At 45.6% G+C, this 19,949-nt stretch overlaps 1 long non-coding RNA gene across 2 annotated transcripts in view; it reads left to right on the top strand.

The window, feature by feature from the left end:
- Positions 1–19,949, top strand: part of LOC123289365 (uncharacterized) — a 57,104-nt gene that overhangs the window by 22,041 nt on the left and 15,114 nt on the right. The gene's annotated exons all lie outside the window — the stretch shown is intronic.

Genomic DNA, 19,949 nt, shown 5'->3' with positions numbered 1-19,949 from the left:
CAGATTTATTGCTGACTTCCTGACCCAAACCATAGCTGTTAGCAGTCCATAACATGGAGCAGAAATATGAGTTTTCAGTGAATCCGAGAAAAAAATAAAGAGAAGAAACCTTAATGACCTGTCGCTTGGAATAAATCTTAGTGGCCACATAAACCAGGATGACAGGAATTTATATGGTTCCTCAGCACTTGAATGACTAATGTGGTCAGAGTGGGAAAACATAGAAATTGTTTCTCTTAACAAGCCAGCACCTGTTTGCGGACCCTTGGAATTGCTTTGATGAAGTCGAGGATGTTGCCTTGACATCCCTCCATCATGCTCTTGGTGGGCAGCAGCCTTCCCACACAGCTTGAGACAGAGGTGGCATTTCAGCCCTGCCCTGAGACCCTTAACTTGGCTGCTCCCAGGGGCTCCAGAAGGTTCTGAGTCAGAGAAATATACCCCTGAGAGGCTAGAGAAAATCACTGGGGAAACACTGACACAGGCAGGGCAGGGGAAGCCAGAAAGGGCCTCAGAGGGTCTCAGGATGGACATACCTCTGAACCAACCCCGATCTCACCTCCTGCTGGGATTCTGGATTCTGCAGCATCAGAATTACTAATTTAGAGCTTGCAAAGTCCCCAGAGATCAGATGAGAAGACTGAGGTTTACAGGATGGAAATAACTAGCTCAAAGTCACAGGGCAAGAGAGTGTCAGATGCAGAAGGAGAGCGCAGATTTCCAGGCTCCTGGGCATCACGTGTTCTCTGTTAGTACGACCACAATCCTTTATTTGAACCCGATTGTGGATAAACCTGCACACCGCTGATATTTACTGAATGTTTCACGTTCAGTGCTGGAAATGAAATCCCCAACCAAGCCATCCCATTAAGATGCTCCCCATGAAAATAATTACTGAGCCCCAAATCCCTCTCACTGATCTAATGTGTCCCCATCTACACCATGTTTTCACATTCTCCTTCTTATGTGACCCTTACATCCACACTGAAAAGGCAGAAGGATGGTTACTTTTACTAGTATTGTACAGATGGAGAAACTGAGGTTCCTAAGTTGAGGCTAATAAGGCTGCACTTCCATTATCTCAAAGGAGCACGAGTCTGAGGAATCAGTGAAATCTGGAACATGTTGTGCTGAAGCGCTGTTAATGGGTCAAGTCAGCAGCGCTGCTGGGTGCCATGAAGAAACCAGAGAAGCCCCAGCGCCAGCTCGGTGCCCTAAGCCATCACAGTTCCCTGGGGAAGAAGAGCCTGTTGCCACCCCTGACCTCTTGTGGGGCTGGCACAGCCGCCCAGAGCCCACAACCGGCTCCTGGAGCTTCTGGTTAAACGAAAGCCAGTCTTTCCTAAAAACAGTTCATGAAAATGTAATCTTTTTAAAAGGGTTTCTGTATCTGATTTGGTGCCCTATTTTTTTTTGTCATTAAAAAAATTTTTTAGACTCCTTAAAACCTCTTCATCCTAGAGAACTTCCGGCTAAATTTTATGCCTCTATTCATTCATCAAATTTGCAGCATTTTATGAAGATGGTGTTCCTTCTCTATGCAGGTGTCTCTTCTATTAAGAGGTATAAAACTACTCTTTCCTCAAAATGATATGTATCTGGCAATAAATATTTGCATTAAAAATTTCAATTTTAGTCAATTGTTACGCATAGACACACCTGATGCCATCTTTGTAATTATAGGTGACATGTACTGTGCTTGGGTATTTTTCATCTTGTGCTTCATAATCAGCTATTCATTTATGAAATATGGAGCCTGTATCCCACATAACTGAGAATGAGCTGCTGCAGGTTTGATTGATCGTGATCTGCGAATGGGCATTAGAGGTCATCCAGAGATGTAACACACAGAGAACACTGGACAATGCCGCCCGTGTGGGAGAGTTGACAGTGTTCCAGGGCCCTGGCATTTGAGCCCATCTAGATCTTGGAAGCCTTTGAAAAGGATGACTTTAGCAGTCATTTCATTCATTCGTTCATTCATTCCACCAGTTAGCACATATTTAAGGAGCATCCACTGTGTGCCAGGCACTGACTTGATTCTGGGGACCCATTATGGGCATAGGTGCTCCCCGACCCCACAGAGCCTATTCTCTAGTGAGGAAGACACATCTTAAGGCACAGTCACACGTTGGTGCTATTCTCCTTTCCTTCTTCTTCTTCTTTTTTTTTTAACCAGTGATAACCAATCATTTACTAACAGGAAGGAACCATGCTAAGCCTTTTACATATATTGATCGAATCTATCAGCCATTTAGGATGGATACCACTATCCCCATTATGTGGGTGAGAATATGAACATTTAGGATGGTTTGGTTGTCTCCCCACATTCAAAAGTTAACAGTGGTAGATCCGAGAATCAAAATCCAGTTTTCTGATTCTGAAAGTTTTGCATTTAACAGCATTCACAGAAGTCTTTCGCCATTGCATCTTTAAAAATTCCCTCTTTTCTTGCACTTTGTAGATTTCTTTTTGTAAGTTGTCGATTTTTTCTCTTTGCACAATTTCTAGTGGAATATTCAACCTGCAAGATGTCTTGACACCATAAAGACATCACTGTTTTCTCTTTCCTTTTTCTTCTTATTAACAGAACCCTGATATTGTTGGGGGTGGCAATATGCCCCAGCAAGCAACGACATTTCCCAGCCTTCCTTGCAGCTGAGGGTAGTCATGTGACACGTTCTAGCCACTGAAATATAAGTGGAAGTCTGGTGGATGTTGCAGGAGAGTTTTGCTTTCCTGATGTAGGTGCTGCCCCTTCCTTTTTGTTGCTTCTGTTCTTCCGTCTCCTCCTGGAATGCAAATGTGAGGTTGGAAGTGCACAGCCATCTCGCAACTATGAGCTGACCATACAGATTTGTTAAGTGAGAAAAAAAATAAGCCCTTTCTCTTTGGTTAAACATGTAGTGACTACATCTTTCTTACCTGCAGTCCCTACTGATAAACTCACATATCTTGGACATGAGTTCATGAGGCCAGAATTCTCTGAATGGGTTGTAGGAGCCTGGAAAGGGTGATCCAGCAGTGGTCAACTGCCAGGACTTCAGAACTAAGTCTGCAAGGGTTGGTCAGACAAGTAAGGTCTAGTCTCCTATGTTCAGGGGCTCCCTCAAGGCAGACAGCATGTTGCAGTGGGTTGTAAATATTCTTCCTGTCTACCATCTGATTGCATTTTAAAGTGGAGGGAACCATATCATGGTGCCTACTTCACAGGGCTGTCAAGTATGAGGAGGACAGGGGAGAGTGTGGGTGGAAATCCGTAAAAACCAAGGGTTGCACAAAGGTCAATTACCTTTCCTTTAATCCCAGGCAGTCTGAAATTAGAGGCAGCAAGGCAGGAAACACGCATAATGAAAGTCGAAGGAAGAGGTGGATTTTGAACTGGCCCCTGAAAGTTGGTGCTAACCATGATGCATAGCCACAGAAGGATGAACACAAAGCTGGCTGACCGAGCTGGGGAACCAGCAAAGGCCAGGCGAAAGGAAAGGCTGAGAACCGGAGTGGAAAAGAACCAGGCCAGGACCCAAGGACTTTCATATGTTAAAGAATGGGTGGGGAACCAGATCACTGCTCAGTGTAAATGACTAGTGACAGGGTATAAGGACTGCGTGTGAGTGTGTGTGCACGTGTGTGTGCGTTCACGTCGAGGGCGATTTTGGGGGAGAAGGGGGCACAGGTGGAGTTGTCTCCAATAATCAGCTAAGCTGAAGGGATGTGGAGCACAGGTTGAATTTTTTGAAGGAGTATTTCCAAGGCCTGGGGGCCCAGAGCTAGAATTTACACCGCAGCACAGGCTTAGAAGAAGTCCAGGCCCAGGACAGCCTCTTTCTTCCTTCCCAGAGCCGCCCACCGACTACTTGACAAGCACAAACTGGGAGTTCTCTCCACACACGGCGTGGCAGGGCCATGGAGAAATCGCTCCCGGCTAATGAGACAATTAGCTCCTTGCATTCTTCCTGCAGGAACAAATCTGGGCCCCCACGGCATCTGTCCCCTCCTGTTCCTCCAGCTGGCCTCCTTGCCAGTGCAGACCCTGCCGGGAACCAGGCCCCGGCTGCCTGCCGCTCCCCTGCCCACTTCCGCTTCCAGGAGGGGTCTGGGGGAGGCTGGAGGAGCAGGGAAGGAAGCGGAGGCTCGCAGGGGGCGGAGTGATGGACGACAGTGCGCACGCGCGTGCCCCTGAACTCCTCGTCAAAGTTCTCCCACAGGGTTGGCAGCCCCGAGTTGAAAGCTGCTCCATAACTGAGGCGGCATATGGACTGTTGACAGAGCAGCTGCTGGGGAAGAAGACGCTGAAAGGAAGCCTCGAGGGATAAACAGAGAAACCCGTGTCACCACGTGGCGCCCAAGGCGCGCTGCTTAACGCTCTGGGGCTGCTGACCCTCGTCTCCTTCTCAGCAGGGAAAGTGATTTTGGGCTGCTGTGCTAGATCCTCTGCTCTTAAAATAATGACCGTCATCATCATCACATTTGTTGGGCACTTAATGTGTGCTAGCCAGTCCTGTAAACTGCTTTTGGTGCATCATTATTCCATCTACTCCTTCAGACCGTCCTCTGCGGAGATAACTGTCGTTGCTCCCGTTTTATAGATGAGGAAACCCAGGCTAGGGAGCTTAAGGACGTCGGGCTGCTCAGACAGTCAGTAAATTGCCCAAGTCTAACTCTAAACCCTTTACTCCTGAACATTATGGTGGTTTCCTCCGGCAAGCATTTTGGGTGTCAGACCGCGGGACTAATATTGATAAGTAAGATGCACAGTGGTGTAATTTATAAGGCAAGAGGGCGTTTATTGTCTCCTTGGACCTCAGAGCGTGGGCGCAGGTTACGACCTCTGTACTGCCAGCTTCTAGAAGAGGGTCTGGCACAGAGTCATGCGGTGAATTAGGTGAATAATACATGAATCAATCAATCAACCCTGGGGGAGCTGCTTTCACATCCATTTTTCAGGAGGGGAAACAGACTCCTCAGGGGCCTTGCCTAAGACGGCGCAGTAAACTTAGCGGAGTGGAGACTTGAACTCTGATCTTCAGACCACAGGTCCTGACCTGGAGTGCATCCGGTGAAGTCAAGGAGAGGTTGGCTGGCTTGGGGGGAAGGAGGAAGGGTGAGTCAGAACGTGAAGCCATGAGTGTGGTTTGTTTCAGAGTCAGTTGTCAATATCTTAATAAGCCCCTAGAATATTGATTCTAGAGCATCTCGCTTGAGCAAAAAGATTGGTTTTTTTCTTGCTGTCAGAGCCCTGTCTGCAACCTGATCCCCAGGGAGCTGTGGGTCGGTCTCTGTTCCTCATGTCTGTCAAATGCCATTGTCCCCAAGTGGATCAGTCCCTCCAGCTGGAAATCTAGACCTTCCACATGAAGACAGAAACCAAGAGCCCATTCATCACATTGAAAGCTGTTACCCAACAGAGGTAACAATCCCACCTTGAGGCTGGAAACTTGGAGAGAACTGGAGTGAACTAATTTTCTCAGGCTCCAGAGGGAAAACGTCCCCAAGTATCAAAGGCAGCATCATAAACCACATGAATGGCTCTACTAGATAGCTCCATGTTGGGGTGTGGCAAGTCATGGCCTGGCTGTTGCCAAGGAGACAAGAACGGAAGCTTGCCACATCTGGATTGCAGACACTTTTAAAGGCACTTCTTCTCCATCCCTCCTCTAACCTGCAAGACACGGGGTACCCTGAATGGGTCCCTGCAGGTAGAGAGAAGGGAACCAGACTCATGGGCCCTTCTTGACTGACCCCCTCCCTCCCTTTCCAGCCTCCCCCAGCTGCTCTCTCCTCAACCTCATCTGTCACCAGTTCACCTCTGGGTATTTGCTTGTGCTATGTCTGGAGCTTACATCCCTCTTTTCTGCCCGCTAAACTTTTCTTTGTACTTAGAATCCCAGAAGTCACACCCCTCTCCCCCTGGCAGAGATGGTTACTTTCTGCTCGAGATTCCCAAAGCGTTTTGCATCTTCTTCTACTTCTCGCATTCTGTTGTCTTCTTTTCTTTAAGGGTCTGTTTCCCACCCTAGGCAGAGAAGGGAGTAGCCAGCCCCGTTCCCTTCCAGAGCTCCAAGGACTGGGTCGATTCTGGCGCTTGATTGCTGCTCCCTGCTGAGTGAACAGTAAGGCGTGACGTATAACCGTTGGGCAACCTCAGGCTGATTTTCTTTTGTATGATTCGTTTTGTGCAAAATCCCAAGGGAGCTTTGAGAGACCAGTGGGGAGCAACCTGGAGGACCCCTGAGATGCCGGGCCTCCTGGGATTTTGCCCATCCTGAGTTTCCATCCAAGTAGAAATGTGCATCTGGAAAAAATGTCTTCCCAGGCCAAGCCTGGGTCTCAGGGAGAGGGAGGGCTGGGTGGAGACGATAGGTCTTGGTCCCAAGGATCTCCAGGGGAGCTTCTGGCAGCACGATTGCTCTCTTCTTGCTCCTTCCAAGTCCTGTTTGTGTTGTTATCATCCCCAGCACCCAAGTCGGACCTGAGGAATTCCCGCCAGTCAATTCCAGCTCCCCCGTCATTCCACTCACCAGCCCTGGATCTAGGGTGAGTCCCTCAGCCTCAGGCTCCTTCACTTGTGGGCAAGAAATATGCCGACTTCATAGATGGCTACGAGGATGAAGTGAGATGTTGTTTATTTACCCACTTGTGTATTTATAGTTTTTATTGCCATATAACAAACATAGAATGAAACATCTGAATCTTAACTGTAAGCTCGATAGTGTTTTTTTTACATATGCATACACTCAGGTAACCACCACCCAGATCAAGAGAGAGTAGAACTAAATGAGATTTTTAAAAGCTGACATAAGCTTATAAACTGTAAAGCGCTGAAGAAATGTTGGTTTTGAATATTACCAGGAGGTGGAGCCTCTTTCCCATTAAATTCCTCTCCTCCTACAACTTCTAGGTCTCTAGAAATCATTAGCATCAGTTGCAACCGCCCTGGCAGATTGTTGCAGGTGTCACTACCCCAGCTATGTAGAGCGGCCGCGGAGACACAGGCCACACAGACCCGCAGCTCCCAGAACCACCGCTCGGGGCCTGTAGCCCCTCTCCTCACCCCCTCGGGCACCAGGATGTCCTCACAAAATGGGGCCAGTGACAACACAGCTATTCAGTAGTTTCAGGTTAACACAACTTGATTCGAAAGATATGTCCTGTGTGCCAGGCCCTGGGCAGAGAAGGGGAGAAGGAGCTCCCTAGACTGGGCCCTCTGAGGGGGTCACGGACTGCGGGGCTGTGGCCATGAACATGTACATACCTGTGAAGTGAGGCCCGCAGAGGCAAGGGCTCTGATTTTCACCCTCCTCTCCCACGGGACTCTCTTCCTGAGAGTGCCAGACCTCTCTCTCCAGTAGTGACCACTCCTCGGGCTCTAGCCAGCTTCTCCACTTCATCTGCTAGGGGGCTCCGCCCGGCTGCTTCCTGGCGCCTCAAGCTCAGTGTGTCCTTCAGAAAATGCATCTTCTTACTTCCTAAACCTGGCTTCTTCCTTCTGGCTTTCCTCCTTCATTCTGACATCACTACCCCCCAATCATCCAATCCAAGACGTATTAGAAGATAAACAAACAAACAAACACATCCATAGGGAGAACAGATTGGTGGTTAACGGGGGAGGAGGTGGATGGAGGACGAAAGGGGTAAAGGGGCACATGTGTATGGTAACAGATGGAAACTAGACTTTTGGCGGTGAACACGATGTAGTCTAAGTCGAAATATAATGATGTACACCTGAAGTTTATGTGATGTTATAAACCAATGTGACCTCCATTAAAAAAATAATTAAAAAAAAGGATTGAGCCAGCCTTGGTGTTCCAGTGGTTGAGATTTGGCACTGTCACCACAGCCCGGGTTCGTTTCCCAGTCATGGAGCCACACCACCCGTCTGTCAGTTGTCATACTGTGGCCGCAGCTCACATAGAGAACTCAACTACCATCTAGGATACACAACCATGCACTGAAGCTTTAAAAAACAAGGGTCAGTTTTGCCTTAGCCATGGTTTGTCCTTCTGATCCTTCTCTCCTGTCACCTCTGCGGTTAACCCTGGAAACCCTCATTCTGCTGGGAGCCTTACAACTGGCTCTGTGCCAGAGCTGGAATCTGCTGCCCCATCATTGCTGCCAGAGCTCGCTCAACCTTCAAGGCCTAGAAAATGCCTGTGCTCTAGAAGCACTCCTGAGTCCTTCAGTTACGTGTTATGGACCTCTTCTGCCTGTTGACTACTGCCCCCTTTCTCTGAACCTCCTTAAGGGCCTCTGCACTCTTTCCACCTTATCTCGCTGTCGGCTGTGCTAGCGCCGTGTGTAGCCCTTGGTGTTGGCAAATGAAGCAATGGAGGCTGCTTTCATGACGAGATGAGGCAAAGCCACTGAGCTATTAATCATATCTTCCGAGACCCAAGCCTTTTGAAAAAGGCCAGGATATGCTAATTCCATCGGGCGCTTTGCGAGTCTGCCTTCATCTTCTCCACCCCTGACCCTCGCGCTAACAGAAAAGGGCAGCAGCCTGACGCCTCGCAGTCCTCAGCGCTGAATCTAGAGAAACTTTGTCATAATTACCCACCCACTTGAAAGTACAAACTACGTAATTTGCCTTTAAGTGATCTTAAATTAATATAAATAATGAAGTATTCTCAGAATCCTCAAGTACTGGTACATCCAATTGAACACAATTAAAATTAAGATGGATTTATTAGTATTGTGACAATTATTGATTAAAATGGTAATGATAAATAAGGAGAAATGTTAAGTACAACGGGGACTCGGTAATATTTCTTCAAAGTAATCATTTTGCTGTGACTACCCAATTATTAGTACATTTAATGTGTTATTCAGTGCAATTAATTACCCACTTTGCTGCTGGGAAGGCACTAGGAAAAAATTACTTTCTGCCTGGAGCGGTGGTTGCTGGGGAGGGACCGGGAAAAGCCAGTGCTTGCTGGAGCCTCTGTGATGAAGACCACACTCTTTGGGGTGTGGCTCCCAGCAGCTCTGACAGAAGCTGCCAGGGCCCTTGGGCAAGAAGAAGGGACACAGCAGAGACCAGGTTCTCTGTCTCAGCTGAGTGCTTTTGCAGCCACGGGAGGTGTTGGTGAGCAGGCTGGGGAGTGAAGTCAGAAAACCTGGCTTGAGTCTTGCCTGGGTCAGCTGGTGGTGGGATCTGAGTTTACCCGCAGCACCTCCCAGAGGTTCGTTTTTCTCGTCTGTAAAACGGGAATGATACAGCCTGCCTGCAAAGATTTGGGTGGGTGGTGGAGTACATGGGTGGCGCCACAGTGACTTCTTGTCAAGAGGACCAGGACCTCCCCCGGGCTCAGTCTGACTTGTGGATTTACTTCCGTTTCCCATAAACCACCTCTGGGTGTCATCTCTTGCAGCCTGTTGTTGGGCCTCGATGCCCTCACGCAAGGTGAATGTGGAAGGTTGCACACCTGCCCTGCAGCCCCACATCCCTCCCCAGCCCTGACGAGGTGCTCCTGTCCGTGACCCTCCGCTCCCCTCCTTGCTGGGAGGCGTGTAGGTGGGGGAGATGATGCAGTAACAGTTGTTGGACACTTTTACCAAGCTCTTTCCTGTTCGTTTGCTTATTTGTCAGTATAACCATCCTACTGGGTAAAGTAGGTTTTATTAACCTCATTTTAAAAACAAGGACACTGGGGTCTGGAGAGGGAAAGTGACTTGCTCAAGGTCATAGAGCTAAGTGGTAGCTTGGGGACTTGAACTTGAGTCCTCTGACCCTGAGAACCGTGCTCCCCTGCCCCTTTGGCTCCCTGCATTATTGCCACATTTCTTTCTCCCTGGAGTCCTCTGGCTCCCAGCCCTCCCCAATGCCAGGGGTTCACTGTATTGTTTCAGAAAGCTAATTACTAGTTTTTACATAAAGGTTTTATTTTATGAGCTCCAAATTGCCCAAATTAGATTTTATTAAGCTCACACATATGATTTTCCTGGTTTTTATTAAAATTAAGTTCACTCATTTGCCATTTGCAAGGGGGTTTGAAATTAGGATCGCTTTGTATCCACGGAAACACAGGGAGAGTCTTGTATGTGACCAGACTGTTACCCACAGAACAGGGGAAAAAGGCAGCTGGTAATTAGGTGTGTAATTCACGGGCGAGCTCCTGGAGCACAGTGGGCCCCTCTGCTGCTCTGTGGCAGACAGGTGATGACAGCTCTCTCTGGGCGTGGAAGGGTGGGCAGGATGGAGGGGTGAGAGGAGCTGGTGCCAGTACCAGCTCTGCCTCTCACTCATTCTGTGGTCTTGGGAAGGCATGGCTCTTGTTTTGGGCCTCAGTTTTCCCATCTGTAAAATGGGAGATTAAGGAAGTTAGGCATGGAAGGAAGTTTTGTCTCTTGTCTCAGTTCTGATTACTGGTAGTGAGTGGCCATCAGGCTGCGATGGGAAGGATTTTAGTGCCATACGTGGACTCAGCAGGAAAGTGCATCTTGATAAGTGACTGCTTCAGCATCTGCTAAGTACCACGGACTCTTCTCGGCTGGGACAGGTGAACACATCAGAAGAGGCTTCTGTTCTCAGGAAACAGCAACAATGACAACAACAAAAACAGACAAGTAAATAAATGAAATTTAAAAAATGATGATATTACAGAAGATAAATCAGAGAAAGTGATGCTACTTTAGATTAGGGGGTCAGCAAAAACCTCCATGAGGAGATGCTATTTGAGCTGAGACCTGAATGGCAAAAAGGTCCAGTCATGAGGAGACCTGGTTGCAGCCACTGTGCAAGTCGAAAGGTAGGATGGGACTGGGCGTGTCCAAGGAACAGAGACAAGGCCAGTATAGCAGCTGAGGTGGAGACAGGCTCAGAGTGGGAGACAGTGGCTAGACGATGATTGATTAGTGATGTCTGCCATGGGCGTGGGAGGGAAGGGTGTTGCTAAGGTGTGCTCCCTATGCAATCCCTGGACCAAACGATGCCAGCAATGATATTCCAGGATCCTGGGGCAAGCGCCCTTTCCTGAACCAGGGTGTGGCTCCACTTGGGTGTATGAAGGGACAGCCACATGAGGAAAGGGGTGACATTTGAGCTGGACTTTGAAAGATGCTCATTTCCATACCAAAGGGTGACATGCCCCTCCCCATGGCATCCAGTTTTGTCCTGTGGTGTCCGGGATGCACTTGTTCAGCAATTTACAAGATGTAGCCTGGTGTGGGTGAGGACTGTCTGTGGAGGTAGGGACCCCGGGCCCAACTCCGTGCTCTGTGGTTCAGTAACTACGGGACTTGGCTGGTTGCTTCAGTTTCTTTGAGCCAATTCCTCATCTCTAAAATGGAGCAGCAATAAAGTTGACCTCGCCGAGGTCTGCGAGACTTAAACAATAAATTAGCACATGGGGCTGTATAAAATGCGATGTCAGTATTTTCATATTTATAATTTATATATTAGTTATAATACAATATAAAATATTATTACTAGGATTTAAAAATTGTTATTATTATTAGGATGACTCCTGACACTCATCCCTCAAAAGAATTTGATGTTTTTTCTTAAGTGTAAATTGTCACAGCTTTGATGGAAAGTAATTAGCAATATGCAGCATGCAGTGGCCTAAAAAATGTTTGTTTTTTTGCTCAGGAATTCTACTTCTCAGAATTTAACAAAAAGAACTAAGTGGCCTTCTGCTTCTGGCTTTGATGGAGTAGCTTGGAGCAGCCTAATGCTTCTGCTAAGACTTGGAAACGCTGAGCAAAATACAAAAGAAAAGTTGTGTGTATTCATTCAATGGAGTAATATGCAGTGATGGAAATAAGAACTCTCACTACAAGCCAAAACGTGGATGAATGTCACAAGCACGGTGTTAGGCCAAAGGAGCCAGGTGCAAGATCTGTACAATTTATATATTTATATATCGATGGTCATATATAAGATATATGTAAATACATCTGATATGTAAGATATCTAAATATTAACTATATAAGTAAATATATAATGTTTACATTTATACAATTTAGATAAGCAAATAAATATAGTAATATGCATTGTTTTGGATTTACCTAAAATTCAATCATTGACATTGAAGGTTAGGATAACATCACTCTGAGGGGAGGTACGGGGGAGGTGTGAGTGTGAGGGGTGAGGGGAGGTGACTGGCGGGGGGCAAGAGGGGGCTGGGGTTCTGGTGATATTCTGTTTCTTGATCTGGGTGGTGTTTCTATGGGGTGGTCGCTTTGTCAAAAGTCATTAAACTGTACATTTTTGATTTGTGCACTTTGAGGATGGTTCCCCGTGATCTTAAAAAAAAGCCTACTAAATAAAAAAGGAAATCATTGGTCTATGGACAAAGATGTAAGAAGAAGGAGGTTTATTGCAGTATCTCGTGTAATAGTGAAAAATAGAAACATTCTAACAGTCCCCAAGTGGGAAATACTTAAATGCGAAATACTTAAATGGGAAATACTTAACTATGGTAATGACACTGTCTTTAAAATGATGTTTTCATGGAATTCTTAACCCTGTGGGAGAATGTTACTATTGCCATGTTAATTGAGTAAAGCACTGAGAAGCTTGTGTGCAGACTGCGGGCCTGGCTTCTAACTGGGCCACCGTCTCAGCCCTGGAGGATGGAGGCGGTGGGAGAGGCGGGGTGTGGGATGAACGCCCTTCGGCCCAGCCTCTGCTCTTCCCGTCTTCAAGGGAAGGTACACAGATGCCATTTCCTGACCTTGCTCTTCCTTCTTCTCGGCTTCCCAAGCACCCTCCTCCTTTAGCCACTCTCTTCCTGTCTCCGCGTCCTCGGAACCCAGCCCAGGGGCCCGTCCCCCTTGCAGAGTCACTTGCTCTTCGTCCCCAGGGCTCCTGCCGTCCAAGCTACCTGGTCTCGGTGACTCCCAAAGGACTCCCAGCGAGCGCTCCTCTCCAGCTCTCGCAGTCGGTCCAGACGGAAGTCATGGGGAAGAAGAGAAACATTTGCCTACTTGCCCCATAGTGTACTGCTCCTGCACACAAAGTTGTGAGTGCTACGTGTTATTACACGCATGTGCTGCATAAGGACGTTTCGGTCAACGAAGGACCTTATGTACAATGGTAGTCCCTTAAGATTAGCACCATATGGCCTAGGTGTGTAGTGGGCTATACCATCTAGGTGTGTGTAAGTACACCCTATGGTGTTCGCACAACAATGAAATCGCCTAATGACACAGTTCTCAGAACATATTCCCATCGTTAAGCCATGCGTGACTGTATTCAGAGTTGTATTAGCAACTCTCTCTGTCCCTCTCACCAGTTTGCCACCCACCCTACCCCAGGCCAGTCATACTGGATTTGGGGTGGCTGACCCCTTAATCACACAAAGATCTGGGAGAGGCTTTGCCATCGCCACATGCAAGAGCCTGTGTTCCCCTTCAAGGCACCTTCCTCCCCCCTCCTCCTCCCTAGAGGATGGGAGTGGGGTGGGGGACGCCTTCCAAGTTTTCCTCAATGAGTTTTTATTACTTTTATAACCAGAAAAAATATTAAATAATGTTCTTTGTCAGTGCTCTAGGTCAGTGCTTCTCAAACGTGAGCGTGCTGCGCCTGCCCGTCACCTGGGGAGCTTGTTAAAATGTGGGTTGTGATTCGGTAGGTCTGGGGTGAGACAGGATTCTGCACTTCCACACGCTCCTGGGTGATGCAATGCTACTGGCCCATACCAAGCTTCGAAGAGCGAAGTGATGGGGGACAAGTGGAGACGGGGTGCACCCTGTGACCTGCCTCGTTGCTCTTCACCGCCCTCAAAACCCCATGTTTCATAGGTCTTCACATTTCGCTGAACATTTAGTGTAATGGTGATGAAGTTGGAAGAAGGCGGCATCTACGTAGGCATCTGGACTAACCACGGCACTTTGGAGGCTGGTTCTTTAGAGAACACATTCCAAGGTTTGAGCTCCCTTATGCCCCAAGTAGACAGAACAAGTTGAACTCACGGAAGGGGACTTAGATGAGAGTCAAGAGGCCAGGACTTTAGCCCCAGTTACGCCAGTGACTCAGTTTCCCCCAATGTAGTTGCTGGGGTTGAGGATAAATTGTTGGTAAAGATAGTGATTTTCACGATCCTGTGAAAGGATTATCTTGGAGTTAGGGAGCACTCAGTCACCGAGTCCTCCCTGGAGGCTGGAGGGCAGCTTACTGGGAATGTCATAAAGGGGATTTGAGCATCAGAGGGAAAGGCGGCTAAGAGACCTACAATATCCTCATCATAATGAGTTTCAACCGGCCTTCGCTTTCCAGCTCCATCTACAAATAAAAAGTCTGTATTACGTCTTGTTGGAAAGAAGAGCAGGAAGGCACTGAAGCTACCTCCGTGCACTATTTGTTTCCTTATTCAAAACTGCAGAATTGAGCAGTGCTGGGGTGGAAAGAACACTGACAGGCCTCCAGTCCCACCTGCTCGTGTGAGGCGCTCTGTGGAGCTCCGGAGCTGCGGGGAGAGAGGACTCCCAAGTCCGAGGGGGCCAGGGCTTTTGTGACGTGCCCTGCAGTCTCCCGGAGAGATGGCTGTGCTTATCTGGCCTCCAAACAAACCCTTCCAGGGACCGGGGACAACTCCCAGGCAGTGCTTCGTGACTGGGTAGGTGTGATCGCTCAGGAATTCTCTCGGAGGACTGGAAATCTGACTCCCTGGGGCCTTCACCCACTGACCCAAGGTCTAGAGTAGGTGTTTTTGAAGTTCCCTGATGACAAGTATCACCTGGGAGGCTGTTGAAATTCAACCCAACGCCAACCCACGTGAAACAGATCCCCAACCCTTCCTGGAGATTTGCATTCAACGGGGCTGAGACGGGCTTGGAAAAGTTGTTTTAAATAGCCATGCTTACTCCCACCGGGCATAGGAAATCAGGGAGGAGGCATTTGGATACAAAGAGTGATTCCTTTGACTCAAGAGAAAAACCCATCACTGAAAGTGGCCGGATAGGCTGGCTTTGATATTTGCCATATGAGCTGGTAGGTGATATATTTTTTTCATCTGAACTTAAATATAAGATGTATCGCTATACGTTTCTTAGAATCATTTTAAAATGCCCATGTCTCTGATTGAGGAAGATAAGTGAGGCTGTTTTAAGGCAGATAAAACTGAACAAAGGATTAAAAAAATAAAATATTAAAATATAAAAAATAACCCACTAATATAGTTGTGATTAATAGTAACAAAATTAAAGTCAATGTCCAATATCAAGGTTAGTGGATTAACTTTAATTTTAAATATGTTTGTCAAAACCTAGGAAGAACTGCAAAGATACTCATGTCCTTCAATCTAATACTTTTTCTCTCCTAGAATTTTAGAGTAAGTAAATCATTTGATAGAAGATAGAGGCTTATGCACAAAGATGCTCATAGAGGCATTATTTATAATTTCATTGAAATTTTGAACAAATTCAATGTCCAACAATAGGGTATTAAGTAAATTGAAATATAATCATGAATGAAATATTATACAGCTATTAAAATGATTAGAAAATCTATATATCAACATACACAAATGCTTATGACATTCAATGTAGGTTAGCTGAATAAAAATTTGGTCCATTTATACTTTTTTTGGTATGTGGATAAGTAGTAGAAGAGAACATGGAAAAAGCACACTTTAGTTAAATAATTATTTGCTTAATAAATATGGATATTTAAAATAGTGTCATTAATGCAATATTGTGACAATAAAGCAGATGGAAAATTCCATTTAGAAGAAGTAGAGGGTCAGGCCTTTAGTAGATTTCCACTGAAGCCAAGGAGCCTAAGATCTCTGAGGTGTTGAGGAAGGGCCCTTAGGGCGAGCTGGTTCAACCTCCGTGGCATCATAAGGATGTTTATTTTAGAAACCCAGACACGTCATCTCTGCTCTCTCCTTGACTTCTGTAACTGGTAAGCAACCCAAGAAGTTTTCCTCAAAGTTCGTGCCTACCATTGGGAGAGATCCAGCATGGGGGGTGGTGGGGAGAGGCAGATGCTCAAAAGCGCAACTAGGAAAGCCAGACTTCCCATCCCAAATTTTGTTTTTTTCCGACCAAAATTCTTTTGTTCAGAACAGATTGGCACCAACTCCTCAAAATTTGCATCATGGAACAAAGATTCATGTTTGAGTAAAACAATGAGAATAGCACAGCTTGTGTCTCAAAGGTTCCTCCTGCCCCCACCACCACCCACTCAGATTCTCTATTTCTAATCTGCTGGGGGCAGAGAAGGCCGCCGAGTGGATTGAGAGTAATTTCCTGAGCCTCTGGAACAAAGGACAGGCCCCAGGGCCAGGACTTCTAGAGACGCGATCTGGGGCCAGGGCAGGGGCCTTAGATTTCCTCATTTCTGGGTTAGAGACCACGCTCCTGAGCATTAAATTTACCAGGTTAGAGCCTGGATAAACGTGATAGTACTGATTATTTTGGAATGAGCTGGACTTTTGTAGAAATGGCACATATTTTACAGTCAGAAGCCTGTATTCAGTCTTGGCTCTGCCTCTCCTTAGTCATGGAATTTTGGGAAATCACCTCCCCTTTCTGGGCCTCAGGTTCCTTACTTATGAAATGAGAAAATCATCCCTGTCTTGTAGAAGTGAGAGTTATTGTAAAGATCATTTAAATAATAAATCGGGAACACTGATGACTGCAAAGTATTATGCAGGCTAATTATTTTAATAATTACTAATGGTAATAGTGACATTGCAACTCTGAATCTCATTCTGGGGTCTTAAGTATTGATTCCCAGAGGCTTGTAAATATTGAAGGGGTGATTTACAGGCTGCCGTCTTTTGAGATTGTAGGATAAGTTAAGTTTTTTTTCCTTTGATGCTGGGGGAATGGGGGCAGGTGGGGTGGAAAGCCAGGCAGTCAAAACGTCTAAGGAAGACACCTGCCCCGAGAAAGCCTGTTAGATACCTTAGTCCTGGCTCATTTTAAATCCATGCATCATACGCAAAGAGGAATTTGCAGGCCATTGTTTTAAATGATAGGAAGGAACCTTGAAATCTCTTGCAAGAATGATGAATTGGAGGCATCCGAGATGACTCTGATGGGGAGCTGACCATGCGAGGGGCTGCCCATTGGCCAGTGACGCTGAAGCAGGTCCACCCAGGACCAAGAGGGATACATGGTAACCAAGAAGGTGGGACACCTTCTGCGTGATCCCTCTCTGCACTATTTGTGCCCCCTCCTTCCTTTCTTCCCTTCCCAGGTCTGAATCTCAAGGCCAGGGACCCGAAACCCAGAGGATGGGAATCTGCAGTTCAGTGCTCCCTCCGTCCCTTTTATCCCGCCCTCCAGCTACACAGTTCTAGTGATGATATGTAACGCATATTTCAAGACATTCTTTACTACCCAAATGGTACAGTAATTCAGTTCTTTTTTTAAAAGAGCTAAACGAGACAGATGTGATAGATGAAAAGGGCGAGTCTCCTTTCCCCACTCCTCCTCCCCCCAGAGGAAGTGTGGCTACACTCTTCTCCCCTCTTGATATATTTACTCACATACACATGTTAACCATGTATCATTCCTGCTGCTTGCTTTTTTCACTAAGTCATCTATTTTGGAGATCTTCGTATTGCCACATCTCTAATGCACTCTGCTTTTTGAGGAACGGATATACTATAATTTACTGAACTGTTTTCCTCCCTATTAATAGTAAATTAAGTTTTTAATTTATTGCTTCTGCACGCAGTACTGTGATAGCGTTCATGGATCCATGTCCATAAACTTGTGCGTTGAGTTGTACGGGGCACACGAACACATGTTTCTTTGGGAAGAGTTCTAGGAGTGGAACAGCTGGGTCAGCTGATATGTGCATTTGACATTTTGATGGATGTTCTCAAATGGCCTTCACCAATTGGCTTCACCAGTTTACACACATAGCGGTATGAGAATGTCTGTTTCTCCACATTTTGCCCACACTTGGTACCTATCTTTTTACTTTTTGTCAAATTATTCTCTTTCCTCTACTAATGCAGCTTTGCATGATTGTTAATTATGTGTGAAGTCTTAATTTTCTGAGAATTACCTGTTTATTTCCTTTATGAATTTTTACAGTTGAGTTGTCTTTTTCTTTTTTGCTTTGTTGGGAACTCCCTGTGTTCTGAATATTAACCCTTTACCTGTTAAGTGTGTTGAAAATATTTTCTTCCAGACTTTTTAACCTGGCTTATGTTTTAACCTGGCTTATGGTGTTAACTTACAGAATTTTGTAACTTTTATAAACTTAAATCTAGGCAATTTTTATAGTTTCTAGATTTTGTCTGTTGCTTAGGAAGCCCTTACCATCCTAAATTCATAAAAATATTCACCTATTTTCTTCTAATATTTTTAGGATATTGACCTTTAACTCATTTTCTGTGGGGGGATGGTGCGAGTCAGGAATCTAATTTAATTTTTCCCCCAAATGAATAGTTAGTTGGTCCAATCTCACTTGTGGATTAGTCCGTTGTTTCTCTACTAATTTGAACTATCGCCTTTATTGTATACTTAATTTTTATATAGACTCGGGTTTGTTTCTAGGTTTGTTATTCTCTTCCATTGACCTATTTGTCAATATCTCCACCAATACTGGGCCATATTAACACTATAGCTTACAGTGTGTTTTGACGCATGGTGGGATAAGACCTGAATAAAAAGTGCTGTTGAATTTCGACTGGAATTGCATTGATGGATAAATGTGGGGAAAATCAGTGTATTTTCAATATGTCTTCCCAATCAGGTTTATCACTTTATTTATATTTTCATGTTATTTTATCTTCAAGTAGATCCTGCACGTTTAAAAATTATGTTTGTTTTCTAGGACTTTTATGTTTTTTGTTATAAGTTGAATATTTTAAAAGTTATTATTTAATTAATACTAATATATGGGAAAGCTATTGGATTAAATATGTGATGTGTCTATCCATCGTTTTGAACTTTCTTGTTAGTCTAATAGTTTTCAGTTGATTCCCTTGGGTTTTTTTAGGTGGGCAATCATATTATCTGCAAAAAGTGAATTTTTTTTCTTTTCCAAGCTTTATGTCTGTTTTCCTCATCTTTTGACCTCCAGGGCAATAATGACTAGTATCAACGATAGCGGTCAATTTTGTCTTGCACTTACCTTTAGTGGAAATGCTTCTAAAATCTCACCACGAGGTGTTTAATTGCTGATGATTTCTGATAGATACCTTTTTTTTGTGACGAAGATTGGCCCTGAGCTAACACCTATTGCTGATCCTCCTCTTTTTGCTTGAGGAAGACTGGCCCTCTGGCAACCTCCCTCTATTTTGCATGTGGATCACTGCCATAGCATAGCTTGATGAGTGGTGTGTAGGTTGGTGCCCAGGATCTGAACCTGCAAACCCGGGCCACCAAAGCAGAGCATACTGAACTTAACCACTACGCCACCAGACCAGCCCCTAGATATCTGTTTTTATGTTGACGAGCTTGCATTCCATTCCTGACTTATTGAGATTTTGAAGTTAATTCTGAATGTTGAAGTTTTTGAATCCTTCTTGTATTTATTGAGATAATTAATACTCATCTCTGTGGGGAATTACAGGATGAATTTCTCTCATGTTGACTTGTCCTTTGCCCCTTGGATAAGCTCTCCTTGGAAAAAATGTATTCTTTTTTTTTTAAAGATTGGCACCTGAGCTAACATCTGTTGCCAATCTTCTTTCTTTTCCTTCTTCTTCTCCCCTAGTACATAGTTGTATATTCTAGTTGTGGGTCCTTCTGGCTCTGCTATGTGGGATGCCGCCTCAGCATGGCCTGACGAGCAGTGCCATGTCCTCGCCCAGGATCCAAACCAGTGAAACCCTGTGCGACCAAAGCAGAGCATACAACCCTAACCACTTGGCCATGGGGCCGGCCCCCAAAATGTATTCTTTAATATATTCTTGGATTTGATTTGTTAATATTTATAATTTAGGATGTTTGCATCGAATTTCCCGGTTGATAACTGGCCATACTTTCCAATGATTCTTACTCTTGTTCTCATCTCTGATTTTATTCCATTGTTA

This window comes from Equus asinus, chromosome 10 (assembly GCF_041296235.1).
Source record: "Equus asinus isolate D_3611 breed Donkey chromosome 10, EquAss-T2T_v2, whole genome shotgun sequence".
NCBI classification, from domain to species: domain Eukaryota; kingdom Metazoa; phylum Chordata; class Mammalia; order Perissodactyla; family Equidae; genus Equus; species Equus asinus.
The sequence above is the reverse complement of the archived record's forward strand: the minus strand, read 5'-3'. Positions and strand labels throughout refer to the sequence as shown.